At 41.3% G+C, this 23,366-nt stretch overlaps 1 protein-coding gene across 1 annotated transcript in view; it reads left to right on the plus strand.

Moving 5' to 3' along the window:
* Positions 1-262: 262 nt before the first annotated feature.
* Positions 263-23,366, plus strand: part of PKNOX2 (PBX/knotted 1 homeobox 2) — a 370,783-nt gene continuing 347,679 nt past the window's right edge. Inside the window, exon 1 of the mRNA XM_054997769.1 lies at positions 263-319. The gene's annotated coding sequence lies outside the window, so the exon portion shown is untranslated. The remainder of the gene's footprint in view (positions 320-23,366) is intronic.

The raw sequence follows: 23,366 nt of genomic DNA on the forward strand, positions 1-23,366 counted from the left end.
CTGTGCAGGAAATCAAAGGAACATTGCATTCAGCAGCCAGGTAAATACATTTCAAGCAGGATGTTAAAAAGGCTATTTATTTGCAATTTGTTCTGGTTTAATAGGGTGCATTTGCCACACAAACCAACGCTTTTGCCCTGGTTTCCAAATTACAGATAAGAAAAGTGGAGGATCTAAAGCAAATAGACTACAACCACCACATGGTCCAGATGGAGGGCCAACTCAAACCTGACCAACTTCCTACACGAAAAGCATTTCTGCTTGAGGGATAATATCCAAACTCAGTTGGTAGGTGTCTGTCATGCTGCACCTCCATAAGGTGGGATCCTCATGCCTGATCATTTCCATGCTGTTTCCTATAGGAAAATGCTTTCCATTTGTTGCTTTTGATGAGGTCCTGAAAAGTGTGAAACCTTGGCCTATTCCCGAAATAAAACGGTTCGCTTCCTACAGCTAGCAATTGCGTAGAACTAGGCAGAACACATGTGCCTTGTATTTCTGAAAAACAGTGTAGAGAACCACCCACCAAACTAGAATACTCTTTTCTGTCTGCCTCTCTCTTGGAGATAATTCCCTTAATCCCTTCAAAAATTATATTTCATTTCAACAGTATTATTTACGAGAACTGTGTATTATAATGATCAGTGGTGTACAATCCCATGTCTGCAGTTTGTTGGAAGATTAGTCTCTCTCTCTCTCTTTCTTTTTAAAAGATATATTACTTTTAGGTTTGTTGGAAGGCACTTTATAGCTTTATAAAGCCCTTAAAATGTTTTTAAACACTACTTCAAGCTTATAGGGCTAGTTTCAGAATTGCAATTACAAGCTCCCTTATCCCCAAGCAAATTCCCACTGTGATGGTGTATGTAAACTGTTTTAGACATTTTAATGCTCCCGAGCAATAAATCTGAACGGGAAAGCAAGCACCTCGGTTTGTACAAAGAACGACATCCCGTCCTAATTTATGCGCCCTATAAAACTCTGTGAAGTCGCTTTGTATCTTTCTGCGGAGAACTTTTATATATAATTTTCTTTTTTTGTTTCAAGCTGTTAATTCCCCCCCTCCATTTCTTTGCACAGGGACTGTTCAAAAATTGATAGAAAAGAAAGCTTTTGTCTCTTCTGCTAATCTTTTCTGAGTCCTTGAGTGTTTGGGTTTTTGGTGGGAAGAGCTGCCATTTTCTAAGCTCTCCTCCATTTCAAAAGTTCCAAACTGACACAGACCTTTGTCCTCTGGTAACTTTAAACCAGAAAATCTTTAAACCAGAAAATGCAAACCATTTCCACCTGGCACCAAAAACACCCCCTTTGATCCTTGTACTAAACATTTTGTGCCACTTGTGTCAGCGCAGACATACAATGCAGAATCGCATATATGTTTCTATCAGATACAAGGCTTCATATGTGTATTTCATAGCCCGATCCAACACAAATTAATTTTTAAGATCAAACTACATGTTACACTGTAGACTTGTAATTGCATCTCCCAGTGTGCTCTTTGAAACTGGAAAGTATCTTCCAGGGAAGATTTGATTCAAGTATATGGCTCTGTGTTAGGAGGAGGTATAATTCTCCCCACTGCTACCACACATGCCCTGTTTTCCTGATTAAAATTGGCTCCCTGTGCTGTAGTTAGTCCAGGTCAGGAAAGAACGCATGCACTTTGTTGTCTTTTCTGCCAGGGTTACCAACTAGGGGTGGTGGTGGGCTGGTTTCAGTCAGTAAACTACATAACCACCATTGTGGTCCTGATCCAATCTCCGCTTCCTCAATCATCTGTTTTTTAAGCTAAAAAACCTGAGAGCTCAGCTACAAAACTCCACCCTAACATGTCTTTGTGTTCAAATGCTTGAGAGTTTCCTGAGTTTGTGGGGCGGGGGGTATTATGTTGACATTTGACTCATCAAAATAGCAGTTAGGTTTTTTAAAACTCATAAACTTTATTCAAACAATGTAGATAGTTTTATTCATCATTTAACATTCATGCAAAATTTGAAAAAAACATATTAGGTAACTGTTGTGGTAAAAAAGTAAAAATGACCTTGAAACTTTTTTGCTATTCTACACTCCAGTGAATTTATATAGGCAGCCCTAGTCAGTTACCTTTATCATTGATGACTGATTGCATTCCTGGCTATGGAGGCCTGTGGTAATATACTACGTGGTCTACAGGAAATACTTTGCTATACTGCTAGGTCTTCTCTGTCTGTTGCAGGAATTAGGGGGCAGGTTGCGGGTAAAAAAACCCATCTCAAGAGATGACACTTTTAATTAAATTAAAGGGGAAAGATATGCTTTTCCCTTTAAGGTATGCTGCTACCCTCACACTGGTATTCTTCATGGCTTCAGAAAATATTTGACCATGGTCAAATAATAGGTCATTGACTGACAAATGTTTGTCAGATCAATTAGCTGGTGTCTAATGTCAACAATTGTGTTGCATTATTATGCTTTCTTTTGCAAGCTCCCCCCCCCCCAACAGTTATCTTGCTGTCCAATCAACATAAGCATCTAAAGAAGCTTACCAAGAGCTTTCTGGATGATTGGCGGTTTGGGCGATCGCCACAAGCAGACCAACAGTCCTGTCGTGTTGCTTCAGTCTCATGCAACAGAACTGTTACTCCAATATTATTTGCAGTGGTGACCCTGAAACACCAATAAGAAAAAAAAATCCTTCCATTTGGACACCAAGATTTTCATTAGATTCCTGGGCAATCCAAACCCTGTGCATGTAATTGCACAACTGATGACTTGCCATATTGGTGCGGTATCCCAGTTTTCCCCGTGTGAGTCTTGAATATCCTCGTCATTCAGGTTGGACTTCCTGACTCCTTTCAGCACCCAAATCATACTCTCTTTCCAACTCCTGCAGCAGTTCAGAGTGGCATGATTGAGTTGGGTTATGTGAGGTAGGTGTAAGTTGAGACAGCAGCTACACAAGGGAAAGGCTGTGGCTCAGAGGCAGAGTCGTCTGTCTTGTATGCAGAAGGTCCCTTCAACCTCTGACATATCCAGGTAGCAGGTGATATGGATGGCCTTGACCTGCGACCCTGGAGAGCTGTGGCCAATCAGAGTAGATGATACTGAACTTAATAGGTCAGACTCATAGAAGGCAGCTTGGTGTGTTTGCAGAAGAAAGGCTGAGTGGAAATACTACATGTATGTTTGTAGTACTAGTAACTGCTGTTCTCTTCTGGCTGTTTGGAAAACCCCTTCATTGTGGCATGCTAGTTGCCTTGGCTCACCGATATGATCTAGACTGTATTTGAAATGAAACTGAAGTAAGAACTGAATGTGGGGAATAGATATAGCATTTCTGGTCATTTCCCCAGATGATACAATATTCCATACCTCTTTCCCAAGGTAATCAAAAACTTCCTATAGTTCACCCAGGTGGTAACCTTGCCTGTTCAATTTGCTGGCCACATGTATAACAACAGCAACAATAACAACATTTGATTTATGTACCGCCCTTCAGGACAACTTAGCCAGTTTGGTATAGTGGTTAAGAGTGTGGGACTCTAATCTGGAGAGCTAGGTTTGATTCCTCACTCCTCCACTCAAAGCCAGCTGGGTGACCTTGGGCTAGTCACAGCTCTCTGGAGCTCTCTCAGCCCCACCCACCTCACAGGGTATTTTGTTATGGGGATAATAATGACATACTTTGTAAACCACTCTGAGTGGGCATTAAGTTGTCCTGAAGGGTGATATATAAATCGAATGTTATTAATGCCACACTCAGAGCAGTTTACAAAATGTGTTATTATCCACACAATAATCACCCTATGAGGTGGGTGGGATTGAGAAAGCTCTGAGAAGCTGTGACTGACCCAAGGTCACTCAGCTGGCTTCAAGCGGAGGAGTGGGGAATCAAACTCGGCTCTCCAGATTAGAGTCCTACTGCTCACTGCACCAAACTGCAAAACAGTCTGTACCCAGGTTGTACTGACTCAATATTCCTCTGCCTGTGTTTTGTCAGTGCAGTTCCTGAAGTAAGTCATGTTGTTGTTGCTGTTAATTCCTTCACATTCTCCCTCTCAGTTGAGAGGGCAAGCCCAACTCCAGTCAGCCCAAGTCACTCGGTTGAATGTCTGGCTCCTCCTCTTTACAGCCCTGCAAACTCTCTTTTTAGCAGATTATTTGCTTTCTCTTCACTGTTTTTGATATCCAAAACAGACTTTATTAAACAGTTAAACATTTTAAATATATAAAAGCAAACACTGGAAAAACACAGTTCAACCTAAACAAGAAAAGCAACAGCACCAGACTCGCCCTTGAACATCATCGCCCCAGCTGTGAGAAGAAATAGAAAACTTCTTCACCAACCTGCGAAAAGCAGGGAGAGAAGGGGACTCTTGTGTTGTGCTTAACTGGGAGCTATTTTGTTTACAAAACTATCTGGAAAATCCAGGGGAAAACTTCGACTGTGCAAACAAATTACAAAAACGCTTCTCCGTGCCCAGCTTCTCCTCCTGTGCTCTGTGTATGAAAACAGCAAACTGAGTTCAACTGAAAGCAGTCTGTCTTACAGCATTCTGAGTCAGCAAAAAGTTGCCATAAAATACACTGTTGAGAAAGTGTAATCTAATGTAATAAGCACACTTCTTGGGGGAAGGCATTCCACAGCTGCCACAGGGGGGGAAATGATGAAAAATAACCTCTGGCTTTACCTGCACAACGGAATGCTTCTGTCTTCCACAGTGCTTCCACCAATGCAAGTGAGATCTGCACATGTTGTGGTCATTATACTTTAGGAGAGCATGGCTGTACTTCATCAGAACCTTTCTGTATTTATTCTTATAAAAGAGTCACCTGCTGCAAGCAGAGTAGGGAAAAAAATATTGCCTGGTAAATATATTAACAACTTCATTTTTTTGTAGCATTATCTTGTCACTGTGATCCTGCTCGTACGGAAAAGTGCCCGGAAAAGTCTTTTAATGCATTTGAGCAGAAATTGGTTTCTTTATATCTTAGTGACGGATCCAGCATCTCTAACTGCGGCAATTAATTTAGCAGCATAAAAAATTAAGTGGAACGTTTTGTCAGCTGAGCAGTTTTCCTGTTCATGTGCTGGGCTGAAAGGCATTTTGTTTGCTGGGCCATTTAAGCGTTTTTAAAAATAGCATTTAAAATGCACTTTTGAAATTGTTCGTGTGATGGAAGAGGGTACTTTTGGCAAATGTGTAGTACAAAGTGAATGCGAAAGCTATTTGGATCTAAGCAAACATGCTGTAAATCAGAGCATCTTGACAGTAGAGAGCAAATTTAATAAACAGTATTGGTGGGTTATTTTTCCTGTAAGAGTCTAAGCTGTCATTATCCAATGGCATGGGCACAAGGCAACAGCAGCAAAAGAAATACAGGCAGATATCAATCTTAATGGGCTTAACCTGTCACACATTTTACTCTGGAAATCTTGTGTGTTTGCTATCTCTGGGTATTAAACTTGCATCCAAGGATTAGATCTTTCTAATGGTGTTCTTTCTGGTCACATTTGGAGTATTTAGTTGCTTTTAAAAATGTAATAAGGTAATAGCACAGCTAGGGACCTGATGGGCTAACAATATTCTTAGTTGTGCTGTCACTTCAGTAGCAAACACCAAGGGATGTATTAGGACTAAAGATGGGCACAAACTGAAATACGAACCAAAGTTCGTAACTGGTTCATGGTTCATGAAATGGTGGTTCATCAGAGCCTATTTCTGATGAACCACCATGAACTTTAGGCTGGTTCATTTAGTTTGTTTTTCGGTTCATCACTGCAGACAGCCTGGTGCCAATCAATCAGTTTCCTAGGCCATGGGGAGGGGGGATGAGCTTTCTGCAGACATTCTGCTGCCCTGGAAGTGACGTTTTCACGAACCAAACGAACTGGTTTGTGAACCAGGGCAAGTAAGTGAAAGTTCGTGGTTCGTGAAACACGACAAATCACGAACCACACAGTTTGGAATTTTCCCAGTTCATGTCCATCTCTAATTAGGACTCTCCACCACCACCCATGCTCCTTTAGGACAGAGAATTTCCTCCTCAGTCTGCTATGCCTTCACTCAATGCCCTTTATAAGATTTTTTTAAATTTTTGGGATTTGTGTTCTTAAGTAGTTCTGGGAACAGAAATAGCCAAATTTTCCTTCTTTGGTTTGGCATATGTTAGGTTTCTGTTCAGGACAGCACAGCTAAGGGGGATGATGTGTGTTGCTGTAGAATTTAGAATGCACAACTGTTATAGAACAAAGTTTGAGTCCAGCAGCTACAGACCTAAAGACCTACAAAACTTTCCAGGCTATAAGCTTTTGTGAGTCAGAGTTCTCTTTGTCATATACTTATTTTGTATCTGATAAAGTGTGCTTTGTCTTACAAAAGATTATACCCTGGAAAATGTGGTAGGTTTTCAAGGTGCTGCTGGATTTGAATTTTGTTCTACTGCTACAGACTAACATGGCTATCCACCTGCAACTTCAATGGGCTTGTTTACAGCATTTATAACAAAATGGAGGAAAAAATAATGGGGACTGCAGTGAGGCTAAATTGCTGCTCTTCCTCTTGGCTCTTCTTCCGGGGCACTGGGTAGGATAGGGGGAGAAAGGAAAAAAACTGACCAAAGTCTTCAGTCCCAGACCTTTCTGGGGTTCTATTGCTGTGGAGGTTGCTGTCTCTTCCTTCCATAGCTGGTGAGGCAAGATGGTGGCCTGAGGCAGCAATTTTTGGAGCATGGCATGCAGTCTCATGTACTTAACAGAAGTTCTTACAAAGGGTAATTCTAGGTATCACACTATTTTAAAAACTTTTGAAAACAGCCATTGTCTCCATTTTACAATTGTTGCGTTGGCCGCCTGTATGTTTCAGGACCCAAATCAAGGCACTGGGGCTTCTCCTGTATAGCCTTTCATGACCCGGGGTCTACGAATTTGATGCACTGTCTCTTCTGATATGAAGCTATGTGGCAATTTTAGTCAACACAGTGGTGCATATTGGTTATCATGCAAGGGTGCATTTTGCTGCTGTCCAATACTTTCTTGATAGCTGTTCCCGCCCCAGAAAAAAGAAGGCCTCGTATTTCTTACAGTTTTCATAAGAGTTGTGAGTCAGACCTACTTTTTAAAGAGTCTTTGGAGCCTTTTGTAGCTTTTTGGTTGGAGGAGGGGCAAGAGTTTCTTATGCGTGTTACTTGTAAGGGTTTTTGGGGGAGCTGAGTGATTTAATAAACTTTGTGTAGCTTATATAGTTTTTATTCTGTTGCTCACCTTTGGTCCAAGTTATCTGGAAAGAAGACAGGCTTAGAGATATTTTAATTTTTTATAAAAATCTACATGTTAGGTGGCTTTCTGGGAAAATAATTAAGTATTCAGGAAAATTTTTCTGCAAAGGGCAGCAGTGTGTCTCCCTTTTGAGAAACTCCATCCAAGAGAGAAGCACAAAAGAGAATGTAGTAGAGTTGTTCACCCACCATCTTTTGGTTGCTTTAGATGGGATTTTTTATTGACTTTTAACTAAGATCATAATCCCTTAGCTAATTCTGAAACTAGTTTTTTGGGGGGAGGGGAGGTGGGGGCATGCCCAGGTAAATTTGCTTTAAAGAAATTTGGTTTTCTGGTTCCCAGACTTCAGTTTCTTATAGCATTCCAAACATGCATAATGTTGGGTGTACAGGCAGCTGAAGTTCATTTCATGGCTGAGCAGAGATTTGAACCCAGGTTCTCCGTTTCGGTTTCAGTACAAGAAACAAAATTTGTGCAAATCCATAAATTATTAGGACCATATGAAATGGCAGAGAACTTTGTGGAAGCTTTTGAACTCATCAGAACACTTCATGAGTTCTCTTCATGTTACAAAAGTTAAAAAAGAAAGGGAAAAAAGTGGGGTCTTAAGACCGTGTCATATCAGTACTCAGCCTTGTGCTTTACAATGGCTTTCTTTTGTACCTTGCTATGGCTTTTGCCATAATTCCTTCCTTCATTTAGATATAAATATATATGTGATACAACCTTTTGTCTGATGTTGTTGTGGTATGGGTTATATATTTAAATGTTTTATTATCGTTCTGTCATATTTTTATATGTCATCAAAAATGAAGGAGAAACTCCTCTAACAGGGAGTAAATGAATATATAGTCAATTCCAATAAATGTCAAAAGACAAATTACAAAAATAGTTTATATATTTTATATATAAAAATATATGAAGTATATAAATTACAAAAATATGTATAAATATGTGTGTGTGTATATATGTATATATATTATATATTATATATTAGATGTATAGATATATAGAGTTATATATAGTTATATAGTTATATAGTATGTATGGCATACTATACTTATATATTTATATACTATAGTATATATATATATATATATATATATATATATATATATATATATATAAAGTATATGTATATATTTGTTTTTTTAAATAGTAAAGTGCTAAGTGCTCAAAGTGACAAGTAAAGTTAGAAATATGAATTAGTAATACTACACAATAAATATATCAAAAACAATTCACCAAGTTCACAAATTGATGGCTGTACAATTCCATTTAAAGGTACCATTCCACTGAATTCATAATAGTCCGTTAATACAATACTCATAAAGAATCTAACCAGTTCTGTAAGATAAAATCAATCTTCACAAGACTATCTTTGCAAATTTCATCCAAAAATGATGTTATATAACAATGCAGTAATGATGTTTCGTTGTTATATCCAGGCACAACGGAGAAGTGCAAAGTGCCCACCACGTCCCCGTCTGACGATTCCGATGCCAGCAATGCTTATAGTTTTGTGTACTACTTTTTCAAGGGCTGACAAATTATTTATATATTTCTGCAGATATAATAGAGATTGTAAATATAATACTCACTAGTATAAAACATTCATTATCTGTCTTGCTATATACCATTCAAAACAAACTCATTCCATTTCCATCATCAATTGTGTTTATGAACTTTTCCCAAGAACGGCCATATTTCTGCAAAAGACAGACATATATAATTATTTGTGAATTTGTGAACTTGGTGAATTGTTTTTGATATATTTATTGTGTAGTATTAATAATTCATATTTCTAACTTTACTTGTCTCTTTGAGCAGTTAGCACTTTTCTGTTTAAAGAAACAGAAAATATTTTATATATATATATATATATATATATATATATATATATATATATATATATATATATTTGTAATTTGTCTTTTGATATTTATTGGAGTTGACTATTAATTTATTGCCCTGTTAGGAGTTTCCCCTTCATTTTTGATCGTATATCACACAGGGGTTGCCTCTTTGTTTGTTTAGATATTTTTATATGTCACCTTGAGCATCCTGTGTAGCAAGGCATCTGATAAACAGAATGAACAAAATAAATAAAGATAATCCTCTTTGTTGAAGCTGGTCGAAAAACAACAAAACAAAACTACTTCACAGGATTGTCTTTTGGAAAGATGTATGGATGGTTCATTTTAAAGATGATACATCCTCATACATTATATGTGTCTGCAGGAATGATTCCAGAAGACATCCCCAAGGGTACAAAGCCTTGTGCCAAATCTTGCTGCCTCATTGTGACTAATGAATGAGATCAGGAATCAGTGATGCAAATGAAGTATAGTCATAATTTGAATCAATGAGATCGTTCCTGTGGAAATTCTTGCAGTTTTGTCTCAGGTTTGGGGAAAGCACGGGACGGCAAAACTTAGAAGCAAAGCTGTAAAGGACTGATTTTGGGGACGGTCTCTAGGGATCTCAGAGCAGAACTGGTTAGGAAAAAAAATTCAGGATAATCTGTACTGGCTTTTTATTGGGCTGTGTAACTCAAAGTGGACTTTGACTTTTAACAATGGGATTGCTGCCATCTCTCTTGGGGGACAATTCAACAATTTAATAATGTTTCTTTCTGTTAGGAAAAGGTGACTGCCAAAAACTATATTTTATGATGCGAATGGCCTCCTTTTTCTCCCAGCTACATGTATGGTTTTGTATCATGCGGAATAATTCCTCGCCAGCCTCAGCCTGGATAGCTTCAAATATCTTGTTCTAGATAGGGAAGCAGTCAAGGCACTGATCTTTCTCTTCCCCCCTCCCCTCCATCCCCCATCTCAAAGCTGCGGAGATGGAGAATCCGATGGGAATATGTATGCTAAAAGCCCCAAATAAAGCTATTTCACCAGGGGGTAGTTAAGTGAACAATCTGGCTTAGTAGCTGAGCTGGTAGAACACCTGGAAGGTAGCCAAGGTTATCTCAAGGTAGGTCATCTTATTGTTTTCCTGTAACAATTTATGTTTGGATTTTGCTATACAGAGACAGAATTTCCAGGCTGATATTACTGGGGAAAATCTGCTGTTATCTCTGTGTGAATTACAGAAGCCTTTTCACTCAGAATTAATTGTACCCTTAGAGGGGCTTAGTGCATAATCTCTGGTCTATGATCTCCTTCACTTGTCAAGTTGAGGTCCCCGTGTGCCACGAGTTTGGAAGGCTCAGCTCGGGTGGGAGTTCCTTTTGCAGAGTCGGTTGTATTGTTGCAAAATTTGGCACGAGGCAGAGCTCTCTTTAGAGGGCAGGCCTATTACCTCAAATAGAACAGAGATGAATACTGTACACACACTGCCTCCTGCAGATGGGGGGCCTTTTCATTTTAGGCTTAAGTCAATTGCAAGGATTCTGTCGGGAAGCTTTCTCTGTAGGGGATGGGAGTTGTTCTGCACTGCTAGTTAGCCAGAAGAAAAAGCCATCCCAGTTTGATCTTTTTAAAAGTCACCATCTCTTTATTTTTTAAAAGTGAAAACAGAGTCAGCTTCTTCCATGAGTTGTTGAGAAGCAGCACCTGCAATGCAAGATGATCTCTCTTTCCATAGTATGGTCGCTTCCGCATGTTCCTTTTTTCCCGAGCTTTCTCTGTCCTGAAGCCGAGTCTTCCCAACTTTCATAACTCACCTTCCATATGGAGCATCCTTGTGCGTTTCTTGTGTGTGTTTGTAGTGGAAGGAAAGAAGGTCTCAAAACAGAAAGCGCGTTCTTTCTGCACCTCGTCACAAATGATGTGGGTGTAGTCCCGCCCAACTTTACTTTTTTTTTTTTAGCGCATGCGGGATTGCGCTATATCATTGTCCTGTCTTTCAGTTTCTGTAGAAATTGGGCGTGTGTAGTACTCCGTTCTCTACCATTGATTTTCCGAAGTTTTAAATACAAAAGTGTTTAATAAGTATGCGAACAGTAGAGTAGTGCAATCACACAATTTCATGTCCTACTATATAAAAGGCAAACCATGTTCCCTAGCACTCCTTATCCCCGCGGAGGTGCAGTATGCAGGGATAGGAAGCAAGTGGGGGCAAAACAAGAGCTCAGCTCATGCTGCGGGAAGGCTCAGTGCAGTGGCGAGGCCCTCCCAATGTCCCATGGCAGTGGGGGTGGTGCTCCCCGCTGCCTCCGTGGGGGTCTTAGGAGGGCCAGGCACAAGCCAAGCGGTGGCTGAGGGATCAGAGGAGGAGGGAGCCCCTGTTCTCTTCCCCATCCCCCTCTTGACTGATGCCGCGGGGAGAGGCGTGCGGGTGGGTGGAAGCGCTGTTAGGAGCTTTTATATTTTCCAAAACAACAGGCTTTAATGCTAGTTTGAAATAAAATCAGAAATGGCATTCTGTTCCCAATGTTGTTCCAAAACTGATAGTCTGATTGCTGAGTGATCCAGTGTAGCAAGCACTGCACTGTAATAGTGCAAGGACCGTTTTAAAAAGTAAAAAAAGAAAGGGGGGAGGAGGACATATACTTGCGCATGCGAGCCAGACACTTGTGTGGGAGGGGTAATGGCAAGAGGAGGGGTTAAAGATTTGTGGGAGGGCACTTCAGAAGCGCAAAAAAGCCTCCAGATGCATTGATACATTAGATAACCGTGCGAAAAAGGTGCATCAAAAATGAAAACAGAACAAAACAAGTTTCACAAAAAACGCTCAAAACTTGGAATCATGACGACCTGCTCGCGCATGGGAAACGAAGACGTATGTAATTAGTGAGATAACCCGCCAAAGTTCTGTTAGCAGACTGTCTCATTAAGGATGTGTGGAAGCGACCTATGTTTGTTTTGTATGGGATTTCTCCCACCCCTTAATTTTTGTTCATTCTGCATTCCTGGAGCACAGGTAGGACTGGCAGTGTAATCATAGACACCACTTTTTAAGCATGACGGATGTATATTGGAACACTCAAAAGATGCATATACATTTTTATGTCCTGGAACAGGTTGGGGGTTGGGGTGGAAATGGTGCTGCATGTTTCCAGTGCGTCATGTCAGACAATTAACTATGGTGGTCACCTATTGGCTAGTACCTGTTACATCACATTCCTACCTCTCTGTCCATTCCATGAGCAGCTTAACAACTGTTTTTTAATGTTCATGAATCTTGGGGGAGGGGAAATGAATGAAAATATAAAAACATATATGTTGTTTCAAAATGCATGCTAAAAAAGGCAGACAGCTTGTCTGAGGCATAAGTAGAAGACAACTGAGAGCTGATCCAGTATTTGACTTCCATTTGTATGTATATATTTTAGTCAGACTGCAAAGTTTGGGTTCATACCTCAGATGAAGGGGTCACAGTTAGATTTTGCATCAGTTTTTACCCTTTGTACTTAGTACTGGATCTGAAAGGAATTACAAGAGATTCTTCTAACTTGACTTCCTTTGACAACATTTGAATTGTAGTTCCTTTAATATTAGCCTGTATATTCCTAGTTATGGATACTGTTTGATTTCGAGATTTGGGGGAGTAGAGGAAGAAATATATTTATTTTATTTTTATTTATTTTATTTATTTCAAATTTCTATTCCGCCCTCCCCATGGGTGGGCTCAGGGCGGATAACAACATATTAAAATACAATAAAAATTCATCTACATTAAAACATCATTAAAACAGCAGTGTATTTCTATTAATACACATTTAAAACAGGATGGTGGACAGCCTTCACAGGGAGAGTTAAGTTTTTATACACATATAAACATATTGGATGTAGCAAACAGATTCTTTTTTCTTTTTTGCCTTAAAATCATCCAGTTGCATTTAAAAAGGAAAAGCTAACACATTCCAAAAGCAGTGTTTGCAAAGGTGTGAAATTTAGAAAGTCAAATTTAAGTTGTGCCCAGTTTCATGTTTATCTGCAGTTTAGGAACAGGAAATGGTAAGAGATCTTTAGTAGCTTGCAATCCCTTCTACTATACTTTTTTTGTAAAATGCCTTGAAAATAAACACGGTAATTGCTAGCGTTTGTTGAATTATTAGACTAGAGATCTGGGAGACCCAAGTTTGAGCACCTGCTCTGCCATGAAGGCTTGCTGGGTACCTTGGCCCAGTCCCATGCTCTCAGCTTAACCTACCTCACAGGGTTGTTGTGGGGATAAGAAGGGTTGTTGTGGGGATAAGAAGAGAAACTGCTTTGGGACCCCATTGGAAAGAGAAGCGGATATAAATTAATAAAATAATTTTAAAAATTCACGTTTATTTGTGTGTAGAGGACTAACCACTTTCTGAACTAGCTAGAAACAGTACTTGAGCAGCTGTGAAACACTTGCCTTTTTGGTTGTTGTGGGTTTTCCGGGCTGTATTGCCGTGGTCTTGGCATTGTAGTTTCTGACGTTTCGCCAGCAGCTGTGACTGGCATCTTCAGAGGTGTAGCACCAAAAGACAGAGATCTCTGTGTCACTTTGACTGTGACACTGAGAGATCTCTGTCTTTTGGTGCTACACCTCTGAAGATGCCAGCCACAGCTGCTGGCGAAACGTCAGGAACTACAATGCCAAGACCACGGCAATACAGCCCGGAAAACCCACAACAACCATCGTTCTCTGGCCGTGAAAGCCTTCGAAAATACACTTGCCTTTTTCACTGAGACTACAGGAAAATTACACGAAGGCAGACTATATAGTAAGTAAATGCAATCCAATAGCATGAGACGTCAATAAGCAACGCAATAGGGCTAGAATTACAAATTAGAAACAATGCAAACAAGCAGGGCTGTTTTGTTGTGGTACTCACTGCTACTGAGTACTGGCATCTTTTGTGGGGGTTCTTCCAAGTAGAGATGGGCACGAACCAAAATAGGAACCAAAATTAAGCACGAACCAGGCTGGTTCGTGGTTCGCAAACCAGCAGTTTGTCAGATCCCATTTCTGACGAACCGTCCTGAACTTTAGGCTGGTTCGTTTGGTTCATTTTTTGGTTCGTCACTGCAGACAGCCTGGTGCCAATCAATCAGTTTCCTAGGCAACAGGAGATGGACTTCCTGCAGACCTTCTGCTGACCTGGAAGTGAACGTCTGCTGGTCCGGAAGTGACCTTCTGCTGACCCGGAACTGATGGTTTTCTGACCTGGATGTGGCATTTTCACGAACCAAATGAACCAGTTCACAAACCAGGAGCAGGTTTGTGAAAGTTCATGGTTTGTAAAATTTGATGAACCACGAACCACATGGTTTGGGTTTTTCCCGGTTTGTGCCCATTTCTACTTCCAAGTTCTCGAGGAGGAATTGTTGGAAATTAGTGCCACCTTATATGAGTTCTGGTGCTTTTTAAAAAAATGCAGTCACTCCAAGGCTACATTGTAGGCAACCCAATTATGTTCATGTGAGCAGCAGGACTCCCCACACCCATCCCATTCTCTTCAGAACATCTTGCTCTACAATAAGCCAGTCTTAATATTTGGGCTTTTGAAACATGGTTTGCAATGTGATGCAGCACTTTTGTTCCAGAACATTAAGGATGAAATAGGTTGTGCATTTTCAACCACTTTAACGAACACTTTGGGAAGCTTTCCTGCTGGGAAGTACACATTATCATTGTTTACGAATGATGCATTTCCTGCTTAAACTGCTACCATGTCTGCTCCAGGAAGTACAGGAACTCCCTTCAGTCCTGCCTGGATGCCAGCCAATATTGCCCTGTGAAGAGATTGTGATGTAGTTCCATCTTGTCATGGATGGCAATGGTGTGTGAACTGGGAATTTAGTATAGATTGTATGGTCTTGTTTGTAAGCGGCTCTGAAAGATTCTTCTGGGGGAACGATGGGATATAAATTATTTAAATAAGAAAATATACTCAACTTTGGTGTTGCTTACCTACTTTGCCACCATCACCAATTCAGACTATAGTTCGGGGGGAAATCTGGTCCGTTTCACCAAAGGAGTGGGTATGCCAGCACTGGCGCACATTGTAATACTTAAAATATAAATCGAAGAAGCATCTCTGACATAGAAAACACAGTCTCTTGATCATGTCAGATTCACTGGAAGGGTCAAGGACACAAAAAGAAATTGACTCTATGTCAAGCTATTCATGGTAATGGAAAGGGAAGAAAAATCTGGTAAGGGAGGTATGTGATGCTTCCATAGAGGAAAAAGAGGTTGAAATGTGAACCATTCACAAATTTGTATGGCCTCCATCTATACAGGAGTGTGAAAATATGCCGCCACCACCCCATGGTGGCAGCAGCAAGCAGGGTGGGAATGGGTAGGAACAGTGTCCACATGCCGTATTCTTGCTCTGCTTGCTGCTATGTGATGCTTTCCTCTATGGAAGCATCACATACCCCCTGAAAAGTGTAGATGCAAGAGCATTTTTGGCTGGCTCTCCCCACCCAGCGAGCTCAGAAACCAACTTTTCCCCTTGCTGTCTGTTTCCCTACTGAACTGTGCTGTCGGGCTTCAGCATGGCTCAGCAGGGAAAGGAAAAAGTATTTTAATGGGTTGGGAGGGGCATCATTTTGCCCTTCTATTCGTATCTGTTTGAGGAATATCGACTTGTGCTGTGGGGAAAAAAAGAAAGAGGCACAAAAAAGGTGAGCAGGGCTTTTTTAGGCATGTGTAGAAATGTACATGTCAACGCTTTCAGAATGCTTTCATTGTACTTGTTCGTGCTAGACTCTTACTACGCTACGGGAAGCCATTTTCTCCTGATATAAATGTACCTATTTTTCATCTGACAAACGTTGACGGATATGCCTGCTGCTATCTGCAGGTACCAGACATTTTGTTCCCTTGTATTCAATCATACTTTAAATTGTGGTTTCTGGCTTGTGCCGGGGAATCTTGCTGCCGTGGATTGCTGGTATGTGGGCTTGGCAGTACCGTCAACAGGTGTTATTTTTTATTGCCCTTGAAGACAAACTTCAGCTGGTACAAAATATCACAGCTCAGTTACTATCTGGAGCTAAATGGAGCGCTCAGAGAACTTCAATTCTGCAGTTGTTCCATTGGTTACCAATTAGTTCCTTGGTTCCTTTTAAAATCCTTTATGGTTTGGGGCCCTGACCTGGACGGTTTGGGACCCACATATCAACAGGATCATATCTCCTGATATGCTTTGCTTGTATGACACCGTTGCAGGTCTTTTGATGGTCCTCCAAGTAGGTAAAGTCATCCTGCCTGTATCTGGGAATTCTCTTGTGTGGCCCCGACTGGAGGAATGGCCTGTCTGACAAGGTCAGGAAGGTGCTTGCACCGCAATCCAAAGAACAGAATTGTTCAGGCAGGCATTTCGATAAAGGGAATAATGTCTTCATTTTAATGTCTGAAAAAATTCTAGATAGAATAAAAGCAATGTAGTAAAACCCCGAGAATATTCCACCTATCAGTTCAGACAATTGCCCAAGCAGCTAAGCTCATCCCTAAAAACCAACAATAAAAATCAATCTAATAAGCAATTAAAACAAACAACAACATAAAAATTAATCAGCCAGTTTGGTGTATTGGTTAAGAGCAGCAGGACTCTAATCTGGAGAGCCGGGTTTGATTCCCTGCTCTTCCTCTTGAAGCCAGCTAGGTGTACTTGGGTCAGTCACAGCTCTCTCCGAGCTCTCTCAGCCCCTCCCACCTCACAGGGTGATTATTGTTGTGGGGATAATAATAACACACTTTGTAAACTGCTCAGAGTGGGTGTTAAGTTGTCCTGAACGGCAGTATATAAATCAAATGTTATTAAATGGTCAGACAAATAAGACTGTTTGCACTTGTCATCTAAATGCCAGTAGTGAAAAAAGAATGGCAGGCATCTCTTAAGGCAGGGAGTTCCTGAGGTGTCTCTGGTTGCAATCTACCTCATCATTGAAGGTAGAGGACATCTCACGAAGAGGCTCATGCGAGAGGATGCAGTCCTTACAGCCTCCTTTTCTACATATGAACTTGATCCATAGATTAAGGTTCTCTTCAGAGGCCCTGCTGTATGTGCCCTCACCGTCTGTTTCAAGGTGATCCATTAAATGAAACAGGAGGATAGGGTTGGCATGGTGGGGCATCTTAAGAGACCTCTGCAGAGAGCCCAGTGCTAACTGCAGGATAGTGACCCAGTAGATTTCCCTGAAGGCTCCTACAATCTTATGCTTGTAGGAGAAGCCACTGACAGGAGCGATGTACAAACCTCTCTGTCCTGCAGGAAGGAGGTGTGTGAACAAATGTTGAGATCAGGGCTTTTTTTCAGCTGGAACGTGGGGAAACGGAGTTCCGAAACCTCTTGAAAATGGTCACATGGCTGGTGGCCCTGCCCCCTGATCTCCAGACAGAGGGGAGTTTAGATTGTCCTCTGTGCCGCCAAGGACAATCTACACTCCCCTCTGTCTGGAGATCAGGGGGCGGGGCCACCAGCCATGTGACTATTTTCTCCGAGGGCAACCCACTGAGTTCCACCACCTCTTTTCCCAGAAAAAAAGCCCTGGTTGAGATGGTATGCTTGGAGGGAGGGCTACTGGGGGAGAAAGAGGAATGCCTCTTCTGAGAAAGGCATGATTCATTCAAGGTTTTTGTAAGCACCATCTAATTACCTAGGGGCACCTTTTTAATCAAACTGATTCATCAACTAAACATGGCTGCCTTTGCACATTAAAAATGCATTACACAAATATGCTTTATCAGTCAAATATTGTATAATTCAAAGCTTTCCTTCTGACCAGCTTAAACGATGCATCGGGGCATTTCTCAGTCTTGTTTTTAAAATAGTTCTAAAATATAAATATATACCCGTGCACATCTCTCCATGTCCACCAAGGATCGCCGTTGATGTAGAGGAATGCTGACTGATCCTAAAGGATCTGAAATGGTTGTGTGTGAAATATGAAACAAATGTTCATTTTAACTTTCCATTTATGGAAAAACTTGAGGTGTGAATGGAAGTTCTTTCAGTGCTGTTAGTTTAGGGTTAGACCCTCCTGGAGAGAAGCAAATTAGAGTAGCCAGCGGTTATTGTTTTAATAATCAGCAGTGGCAGTTTGCAAGTTACAGAACAAATGTGACGTGCCATTGAATTGGTGGCAGATCCTATTTTGATCCAGGATTAGCAGAGGGCCGCAGACGCCACATTCTTCTGTTTCCAATGTTTTGCTTTTGTTTGTTTTGTCTTTAAATGCTTGCTAATATTCCTCTCCATTTGCTCTGCCAGTTCCCTGCTGTGCTGGTATTTGTCGCTGGTTCACAGGCTGCCTTCTCTTGCTGATTGTGTGTGTTTTTGGATATGTGTGTGTGTTTGAAAAAAATGGTGTGTGTGTGTGGGGGGGGGGTCTGTCTAACAGCCTTATTGCTGCTGGTCCAAGAATCTGGCTGGGTTCCAGCACCTGGCTATAACATACAGCACCCTTCATGAAACCAGACAGAATTAAACCCTTTGTTTCCTGTTTGCCTGGCTGGCTTAAAAAAAAAAAGAGAGGCGGGGAGGCGGGAGCTCCCAACAAGACTGTCTTTGTATTAATTTAATTAATCAGTTTAGTAGAAAGAGTGGGGGGGGGGAAGAGGATGGGAGTTCATGTACTAAATGCATGTTTTTCTTAGGGGTTTAAGTCAGTTGTACATATGGGGCCTTGATCTATGATACTTCAGTTGTGAAAAAGTCTTTGAGTTCTTGATGCCATCCCATGAACTGTTCCTATATAAATTCCCAGAATTACAATCCAGTAATCTTTCCAGCTAGCAGCTGTTGCTTGTCCTGTGGAGTTGTGTTTTATTTATGTATTTATTTAATTGAGCCTTAAGTTTGAATATTTTTCATATTGCAGTGACTCGGACACTATTTAGGATATCAATGTCTGCTAATGTCTTAGCTCAGGTCATGGCAGTGATACTTAAGAACTCGGTTTCTTTTTTTAAAAAAAAATTGTGTTAACTTTATCAGTCACATCAACCACGTTTTATGAAATGTCTGGAGTTTTAAAAATGTTATAAAAGCAATTTCCCTCCCTACTTTACAATTCAGTTTTTATGGATGTAAATTTGCTATATATGTTCTGTTTTGTAAAGGCCAATGACCATATACAATAAATTTACCTACCTACCTACCCTACTTTACAACTGAGTAGATCTTAATCAGTTTCTCCAGCCCAGAAATGTCAATGGGTACACTTGCCTGATTTGTACTGCATTTGTCTAACTCTTTCTCCACCTTCTCTTACACCATCCCCTCCCCAATGCCATTTCTTCTCTCTGTCACCTTTCTACGTCCTGCCCACCTGCCTCTCAAACCCATAGCAACCAGCTGTTTACAGTGTTACGTATGGATGAATTTGTCAGTCATATGTTTTGTGGCAGTCTTGCAGCCGTGTTAGCCAGTAGGTTACAAGATTTCAGGAGTTGCCAGTTGCTGCGTTTTGTCTAATGGACACAGGAGGAACTTGGTTCCAAAAACAAGAAAGAATAAAAGTTGTATTGATTGCACCCATCTCAGTTTTGCCCTGGATCTTCCAGGTAGGTTTCTTTAAAAAATAAATATGTAGTTCCTGGCTAAGCATAGAAGAGTATCAGAGGACTGGGCCTGCTGTCTCTGCAGTACAGTGTGAAGTTTCATTCTACCTTTTCCAGTGTCAATCAGCTTGGTCCCATGTTGTTGTTAAATTGCCTGCATGGATGCATCCAGGAATAGCTGATGCTATCTCTGTTCCAGAAACCCATCTGTGCTGAACTTCAGGTGTAGTTAATTTGCATGTGTTAACTCATTTTACACATATGCATTAGAGATGGGCATGAACCGGGAAAATTCCAAACCATGTGGTTCGTAGTTCGTCGCATTTCACAAACCACAAACTTTCACAAACTTGCCCCGGTTCGTGAACCAGTTTGTCGGGTTCGTGAAAATGTCACTTCCGGGTCAGCAGAAGGTCTGCAGAGAGCCCATCTCCCTGTTGCCAAGGAAACTGATTGATTGGTGCCAGGCTGTCTGCAGCGACGAACCAAAATATGAACCAAACAAACTGGACTAAAATTTGTTCACAGTTCGTGAGAAATGAGTTCCCACAAACTGCTGGTTCATGAACCACGAACGGGCCTGGTCTGTGACAAGCTTCAGTTCGTATTTCAGTTCGTGCCCACCTCTAGTGTGCATATGTCTTAGCAATAGGGTCTTAACATTTGGGCTTAACTGAAAAGATATCTTGCTGGTTCCATTATTTTCAGATGTGATGACCTGTTGTTTTCATACTTCTTACAAGAATACAAGTGCTGTCATCCTCCTTAAGTTTCAGTGGGAAGGTGGACTAAAAAAAAAATTAACTCCTACAGCAGTTAAACTAGTGTCTATGAGGCCGTTAACAGCTAAAAAGATGGGGTCTGTCTGAAAATCTTCACCTGGAAAATCCGTAGCTCCCCCTCCATATTAAAAAAAAAAAGTACCATCCAGATAGATGAAGAGTTATGATAAGCTCAAAAAGGGGTCATTTCGTAGAAAAAGAGCTGGAGGAACTCATTAGCATAACTCATTAGCACAACTCATTAGCATATACCACGCCCCTTGACATCACCAGAAGTGTGTCATTAGCATAACTGATTTGCATATGCCACACCCCTGACATCACCTATCCTGGCTGTTTTGGACCCAATCCTGGCCATTCAGGGCAAAAATTGGGCCCAAAATGGCAAAAAAGGGGGCTGAAAATGGCTGAAAAGGGGCCCAAAATGGTCAGGATCAGGCCGCTGCTGAGCAGGAGAGTGATCCACTACCCATCAGAGGCCCTATCTGGGCCGTTTTGGCCTCGATCCAGGCCGAAACGGGCCCAAAATGGCCGAGAGTCAGGTGGGCGGGGCTACCTGTCATGTGACCTCTTTGGGGAACTGGTGGAACTGCGCGTTCCCCCTCGAAATGAGCCCTGAGCTCAAAAGCTTGCACAATGTTTGTTTATTTATTACATGGATTTGTTTCTTGGTTTGGAAGAACAACGCCTGCAATATTTCTGTTTGCCCCCCCTCCAAAGTTCAGAAGGGTTGGAATCTGCTGTCAGAATTAAGCTGCAATTTGGAACACAATCTGATGTGTTCCAAAAATGTGAGGGGTCAAATTAAGTTTCTCTTCTTTGGGTTGTGCTGACTTGCAACAAAATAGTAGAGTAATTCTTTATATTTCTTGAGTGTTTAGGGATGCACCCGAGATTTGCTTGCCAACTTAATGTCGCCTGCGTTAATGCAGATTTGCCAGCAGTCAAGAAGATTGCAAGTTTGGTATTTGGCATTACGCATGCTTTATTCACCATTTAAATTAAAGCAACTAGTTTTATATGCTGCTAGTTTACATATGCCCATTACTTAATAGTAGGGAGGACAGCTTATCTTTGTAATTGCACCCAGCCCCATCTCCTAAACTACAAGGGTAATTTGTTTCTGTAAAATTATGTATCTTTAAACCAACATTGCTTTCCCATTTAAGATATGGTGGTTAACTAAACTGTGTGACTAGAAAATAGCCTTGATTAAATGTTTTCCAGTACATTCATCTGAAGCTTTTAAAGGTAGAATTACCAGATGTTCCTTACTCCAAGGAACACCCTTTTGGTTTTAATGGAATGTTTCTTGTTCCACATATTGCAGCTCTGTCGAACAATAATGAGATGCCTCTTTACTTCATACCATTCTATCTCCACAACATTCTGTAAAAAACAGATGTTTTTAAGTTCTACAGTGTGCTCTCAGTTTTGAAATCTTGATGTAGCAGATCTTCCTGGCTATTTAAAAATATAACACTTAAAAATTAAGGTTCTAGGGCTGAGAACTGCAAGCAGAGCTGCTTTCTGATTTCTGATATTTTGTGCCATCAAGGCAAAGCCTCTGTCCACAGCTGCTAGGCCCATCTAGATTTGCTTCCTGACAGTTCCAGCCGGCAAACACTTATTAGGGGAGAGCTGAGTAGAATACATCCAGTTGCCACGGTAATATTTGACTTCCCTTGTAGCCTGTAGGCCTCAAGGCCTGCAGAAGATGCCAAGAAACGGTGCATACAGCCAGCTTAGCGCCATCTGGGCTAGTGTTGCCAGGTCCATGTTGGGAAGTACCTGGAGATTTGGGGGGGGGTGGAGCCTGTGGAGGGCAGGGTTTGGGGAGGGGAGGGAACTCAGCTTGGTTTAATGCCATATAATCCACCTTCCAAGTCAGCCATTTTCTCCAGGGGAATGGATTTTTGTCACCTGGAAATCTGTTGTAATTCTGGGAGATCTCTAGCCATCACCTGGAGACTGGTAATCCTAGTCTGGGCATTGCTAAGAGCGTTGCTTGTCCAGATTCAATTTGAGCCCCAGTGACAAAGGAGGGCAGTCTTTTTTCTCTTGTAGTCCCTCTTTAACATGTGCAGATAGAGATGTGCTGTGTAGTTTACAACTAGGTTACTCATCTTCGCCTCCCTGAACGCTCTGTCAGATTAACAAACTCTCTCAGGAGCTATCTCTGGCCGCTCTGTGCGGAGAGGTGAAACTCTTCCTGGCTAACATTGCATCTTCCTACACTTGAGCATCCTCGTGTAAATGGTCTCATGTAGAGATTAGAGAATCGGCTTGTTACTTATCCTGAACAATTAGAAAGTCAAAAGTCCATTCGTAAAGGTGTTTCCTCTTATCCAACGACTGATGTCTGCTTGGATCCTTCTGCCTGCCTTTCTGCTCCTTCAGCATATGGTTCCAGCAGCTATGTAGGGTCCCTGATATACTTGCATGGGGTCCAATAGATGTACAATATATAAGTGCAAAACACTTCCTGTTGGTGGTAGAAAGTCAGTCCTGCCCATAAAGCAGGGGTCCCCAACCTTTTTGAGCCAGTGGGCACATTTGGACTTCTGACACAGTCTGGTGAGCGCAGTCACAAAATGGCTAATGCAGGAGGTGGAGCCAGTCACAAAATGGCAGCTTCAGTCACACAGTGGAAATCCTTGTACTGTGGAAGCTGCTTCTGCTAAAACGAATGTTTTAAAAAATCTACACAGCCAATCAAATCTCCAGTGGCCAGGCAGAAACCACGCTTGGCAAAAGCCCAACTTAGTCCCACCCACTTTCTAAAAACATTTGGGGGCCCCCAAGAAAAACAAGAGCAATGGTGCCTGTGGGCACGATGTCGGGAACCCCTGCCATAAAATCATGCTGTGGCTGTTTGC

Source organism: Eublepharis macularius, chromosome 14 (genome assembly GCF_028583425.1).
Source record: "Eublepharis macularius isolate TG4126 chromosome 14, MPM_Emac_v1.0, whole genome shotgun sequence".
Taxonomy (NCBI): domain Eukaryota; kingdom Metazoa; phylum Chordata; class Lepidosauria; order Squamata; family Eublepharidae; genus Eublepharis; species Eublepharis macularius.